General features: G+C 40.5%; 1 protein-coding gene across 3 annotated transcripts in view; it reads left to right on the top strand.

Moving 5' to 3' along the window:
• Positions 1–6000, top strand: part of SLC16A12 (solute carrier family 16 member 12) — a 47194-nt gene that overhangs the window by 13139 nt on the left and 28055 nt on the right. For 2 of the 3 annotated variants that reach the window (XM_026850941.1, XM_026850942.1), the window contains exon 1: positions 1438–1589. The exons of the other annotated variant lie outside the window; for it this stretch is intronic. The gene's annotated coding sequence lies outside the window, so the exon portion shown is untranslated. Of the gene's footprint in view, positions 1–1437; positions 1590–6000 lie in introns of those variants that run through there. 3 annotated transcript variants of the gene reach the window in all.

Raw genomic sequence — 6000 nt, 5'->3', positions numbered from 1 at the left:
AAAACTTAATTACTTTTTTTTTTTTTTTTTCCTGTTGCATAAGCAGAAAAAATATACCTGTTTCGAGTCGGCTGATAACTGAAAGAGATGGCAGCGCCAGGCTTGGCTGCACGCACCCTGTCATGTGTACGGGGACCCTCCGGGCTGCACCGAGACTTCTCTTGTGCAGGCTGCGGCCCTGGTGGGGTGTGCAAGTGGCTCCCAAAAGAGCTCTGAAAACTGAGGTGCAGACTGCTCAGGGACAGGCTGGAAGAGCTCGTCTGCGGCCTTCCACAGAAATAGTTACCTGGGAAAGTGGCTAATCGCAGTGATCCCTGTCCTGAACGGCCTCGATACGTTTTCCTGGGATATTAGCATAATTTATTTCCAGAATACTTAGTCCTTTGCAGGTTTTAACCAGGTGTGAAAAAATACACTTAGGCCAGGTGGTACTGTAGGCATACGTCACAGGCAGGCTGACGAAGTTCAGGAAACTGTTCAATTAAAAAAAAAAAAAAAAAAGGCAAAAGACACAGTACTTGGGATGAATCTGGGTTTGTGTGGTAGCCTTCTGTCTAAATTGATTTCATTAAGTTAACAAGCTGGTTGGGGTAACTGAGTCTGTTTGTTGTTCTAAGTCGGTTCCTGCAGTGCAAGGAGGAAACATTTCCGTTAGTGCTGGGAAATTGGAGGATAACGTGAAACTTAATGAAGTGAAACAGGATTGCATTTTGCTCAGAGTGATTCTACTATGCCTCAGATAGGGTTGTATTATTACCTCAAATCATTAGCTCTTACTGTATTCTCTCATATATTTTTTTAGCTATATGTAGCTCATTATGTAGTTTTGCTTCATATTTTTCACTCGCATTACATTTAATTTTTACTTTTCTGTCACTTGCAACAGTGTAACAAGCTGTATTTTAATGGGAGGTTTCTCAGGGCTTCCCTTGGGGTTTCCATGTTAATACTTTTAAAGTTTAATCATTAAACTCAGGTTGGAAAGTCATGATGACAGACAGTATAACACAGTGTGTAACTTAATTTTACAAACCTTTATCGGTATTGATTTAGCTGATGTGTAAAGGGGGGAAACCTCAGGAACCTTCTTTTCCTCCAACTTGCATATTCACATCACCTTCAAGCTGTATTTCATTTACCTAACAAGTGGCTTGCTACAGAAGATCTGACTGACTGGATTTTCTGGGTTGGTTCTTGCCCACAACTGCGAGGAGGCTCACTAGGAGACCCCCTAGGGATGTCTTTCAGATCCATACTCCCAGGCCAAGATCCTACGGACTGGGCACAGGGGGGGAAGATTTTTCAGATGTTTTGATGCAAGCACAATTGCTTCCTCAGGGAGAAATTTGGCATGTGTTCCCTTAGACAACCGTGCTTGCGTAAGCAGACCCCTGCCACCCTCTGAGATGTACTAGTACATTTGTGAGGCTGGTGGCAAACTGCATCGAGGAACTGCCACAGTTTCAAAAGTGTCCTTTTTTTCTTTGGTTATCGATTACTTTTAACTCTCATCTGTCTGACTGTGTGGCTGCTGTGTCAGGGCTGAGAAGGTGGCCTGGGAGAAGGGAACGTGTGGCAGGGAACTGGAGGTAAGGGCAGGCTGTTTCTGCTGGCATTGCTACTGCTGAAAAGTAATTGCTTATCGAATTGTGTTCAGTAGTAGATGACATCTGGTTACGGCAGTTGCTTGGAAAATATAGCTGAATGCTCGGATATCTTAATGCAGTTGTGTGCACATGCAGTTAGCTGTATACACAAAGAACCAATTCTGTATCTCTCTTGTAATTCTGAGTTTTCACCTAATGATTTTACTTTTATGATGTATAGCTATGTGTTTGCATAACTTCAGGATACATTTTCTATACTATTCTCTTGCAGTATGAGCATTTCAAAAGACCATTTTTCTGTAAAATAAACACAGGCATCCTAAGGGTATGAGTTTTATTAATCAGATTATATTCAACTGGATAGATGGATGCGTAAAATTCTAAAAGAGAAGATTAAACCACTCCTAAGAGGGTGCCTGTAAGCCTAGAGAGCATAATTGTCACCTGCATGCAATTCACTCTTTTACATGTGCATATAATATTAAATATACCTTTGATTGTAGCATAGACCTGCTGTTAAATTCTGAATGGCAGAAGTGATTAAGCAAATAGCACTGGTCTAATTGGTATGGTGAGACTAAAAAGTCAGTGGAGTGTAAACTTCCTATAATCTGCTATATTTTATTTCAGTCTGGAGAGCACTGATTCTTTTGTGCATTGTTTTAGGACTTGTTCTCATTCTTACTTTAGGCACATTGTTTCTCTGTCATGATCCTATTGTAGCCGGTAAGAAAGCACTTACAGCAGTCAACTTCTGTGTAGCATGAGTGCATATTTAGAGAATGATGCTACACTTTCTTGTTCACAGAACTTGAAGGAGTAATTACTTGCTATTACAGTCTTTATTCAACAAAGAAAAATCACAGTCTTTTTTGCTTCTAACCTGAAACAAGAAACTGTATTAGAGCTAAGAAAAATGTTACCATTACTGTTTGTCATATGGTGGGTCGCTACAACTGCAGTTTAGATTATCATCTTCAAGTGTCATGTAGATTTAAAAAAGAAGACTTAAAAAAAAAATTAATCTTTCTAGGAGGAAAGCTGTTTCTTGCCAGCAGCCTTATGAGCCATATTCATCTTTCGTGAGCTATATTGTTGCCTGTATTAAGTGACATATATTGATGTGTCTCCAAGCAGTAAAATTGCAAGTTGCCTGCAGGCAGTAGGCTAACAGCCTGTAGTATGGAGAAATTTGGAGAGGTCCTTTAAAACCAGAATCAAAGAAAGCCAGGCTAATAACTCAATTTTTCTTCACTGAAAATTAAGGTGCTTTTTATTTGGCTTATTGAACTGCAAAGATAGTTTTGTTTTCTTCTCTGGAAGCTGTCTGCACTTGCTATGATGTGGGAAGTGGAAGAGCTGTTGCCAATAGGACTATACGCAGTTCAGCTGCTCTGGATGAAGATACACAGATGGAAACTGTCTTTTTCTGGATTGCCTTCTTGTCTCTCTTAGGCTTGTAGGATATTGGATGCAAGTACATACAGGGCAAGCTATGATCTTCTGAGTATAAAATTGTTGGTGTTAAGGTCCCTTATCCTTCCGCTTTTGGAAGAAACATTCTCCATTTTCAGTACCAGAAGGCGGGGTGGTGCTGTAAGCCCAGCTGCTTGGATCACTCCTGTCTGTGACAAGGTGGTAGCACAGATCAGGACTCCGCAGAATGCACGTACAGCCAGGAGGCACATGCAGTATCTTTCCTTTCTCTGTAAAGGCGAAATCCATCACCTCGGTCTCTGCATCATTTTAAGCTGTGCAGGCCCCTGATCATCACTTCATCAGCAAGATAACTCAGTGGTAAAATCAGCCAGCAATTTGTGGCACACTTCTTCCCCAGAGCCTGTGGCAGCTGGGAATTGTGGAATGGCTTGAGGAAATGAGACAATATATTTTATTAGTGAGTTGGGATGAAGCTTAGTCTTCATTAGTAAAACTCTTATCAGTTACTTTGCATACAATACAAAAGCCATTGAATAGTTGTTTCTCAGCTGCCGTTCAGTGTTGGAGAATTGCAGGTTATCCACAAAGCAGGGCATTCTTGCTGCTTTTCCTTGGGACTTAAAACAAATTAAGCAGTACTTTTTGCTGTTATTTTATATTTATTAGTTTCTGCTTGTTTCATTTGATGGGATAATGAAGTGAGAAGGCAGCAAATGAAGGGGTTTTAGTGTTTGCCTTTAGACAATATAATCTTTTTCCACTGAAGGGTTGTTGGTCTCTTTTTTTTCCTTTTCTGGTGTTTTATTGTAAGATGATTTTTATGGGCTGTGAAGAATGAAACAACTGTCTTTTTTATACATGTTATATGTCTGGTCTATGTTATGGGTGTACCTTCATGCTTGTATGCACAAGGAAGCAGGTTTGCAAGTTGATGCAAAGTGTAAACTGGGTAATGATATTTAAGTGAATAGAGTTAAAATGAATGTAAAAACAATACATCTGAGATAAACTGGACTAATTTTACTATTAAACATTATTTCCTTTAACTGTTCTGGTCACAAGAATCTATTCAGTTTCTGGGGAATATTGTCCTTGAATGCTTTTTGTATGGTAAATACATCAGTTGCTGCCACAGGATCATCATAAAAGTGTCCAGAAATAATGGTAATGTGCACCCCTAGGCCATATGTGTGTATTTAGTTATAATGTACATTATTGTTACTGTTCTCTTAACTCACTGGTTAGGCTATTTATGGAGAACTAATTTGTCACTCTTCAGCTCTCCAAGTTTTTTTTGTGAGCTGGGAGGGGCTGGGAATTATAAATTATTCTTCTGCTAGATGAGAGTTGGCCTGTGCTTGTCAAGAGAAATGTCTCTTCTGATCCTAACACTTAGTGATACTATCAAAATTATATCCTGTCTTGCCAGGAGATGTGACCAAACTTCTGGGATTCCTCAACTGTCTCAGTTTGCCAGTGTCCTTTTCTCCACACACCATTTATATTCCATTTCTTCTGGGGTAACAGTGTACTTTAATGTTGAATTAATTTTAAGCATTAGGTGAGAGTACTTGGTATGAATAGTAATGATCTGGTAAAAGAAATTTCAGTTCTTGATTGCAAAATTGGAAGAAAAGTTCGAGATAAGAGACAAATATAAGAAGGAAACATTGTCTTTGGATAGTTAAAAAATGAAAGGTGTTTCCAAGCCATTGCAGAAGATCCTAGAGGCAAATTTTGAGTACAAAACCGGAGATGTTTCAGCTAACAACCACCAAACTCCTTCATTCCCTTTCTGAATAGGACCTGGAAGAATTTTTGAAGTTGGGAATTTAACTCTTCATCCTCAGTCCTCAGCTGACAGTGCTGACCTCTTTCTCTACCTTTGTTCAAGATGGAAGGAAACAGTCTCCTGTCTTTCACTTTTTTTAATTCAAAGCTTCCTTCCTTCCTGCTGTTTCTGGATTTCTCCCAATGTGGATGTGATGACTCACATTTCCCAGATGCGAAATGTAAATGTGGGAAGTGGGATCTTTCCCTTGCCTCTCTACGGGTTTCTCGGAGTCTATGATGCTGTTGAGCTTCTTAATTAACATGTCCCTCCTGATTCAAATGGTTTTCCTGCTGGCCAGAGTGGTTTTGGGGCTGTTACAGTACTTAATAAGTCATGTCTTAGAATAGTCATTATACATGCATCTTAAATGTAGTTGGTTATGAGAGCTTCTTGAAGACCACAAAAAACTTCTTAATTTAGTCCATTGACATAGGCAAATACCTCCTCCTCCTGTCTATTTTAGGGCTTGTCTCGTCAAGCTGTCGTGGTTGGCGACATCAAGATCCCTCGACAGAGGAGTGTTTGGAGCTTGTTCAAGCAACCTGCTGGTTGGTGCGCAGCTGAGAAGCTGGTAGTACAGGGCTGTGCGCTGCTTCTCTGCAGTCACTGTCCCAGCTGCTCTCTGTTGTGTCTTCATTCGGTGATACTGCGATGGACTGTGATCCCGCATGAAATCATATGCATTACTCCTATGCTTCCCCCAAGGTACTAGGGTATTTGGAATGATAATTTCTTGGCTTTGTGACTGCTCCTCTCCTTGGGAGGCCCCTGTAATCCGTTCTTCAAGCTCATCACCTTTATTTTCCCATGAAAGTCACTGAAAGAACAGGTAAAGGGAGAGCTGAAATAAGAAGAGTCAAACCCCAAATGGTTCCACTTTCAAGGCATGTGCCAGCTTCACCTTTCTGTCACCGAAATGCTGCATCCTGTCTCTCAGCTATTGAGGTTGAAATTTCCTGGGCCAGGGGCTTGCCTATACAAGCATGGCTCAGTGGCAGCGTTCAATAAATACCTGTACTTGTTTATAAAAGGCATTGCAGCACTGAACTTGGCATAGGGACTGCCTTTTCCATCGTATGGGCTAACTTAGGATTTTTGAGTTGGCACTTAAGGAATTGA

Source organism: Athene cunicularia, assembly GCF_003259725.1.
Source record: "Athene cunicularia isolate RWA chromosome 6 unlocalized genomic scaffold, athCun1 chr6_part1, whole genome shotgun sequence".
In the NCBI taxonomy this organism is placed as follows: Eukaryota; Metazoa; Chordata; class Aves; order Strigiformes; family Strigidae; genus Athene; species Athene cunicularia.
The sequence above is the reverse complement of the archived record's forward strand: the minus strand, read 5'-3'. Positions and strand labels throughout refer to the sequence as shown.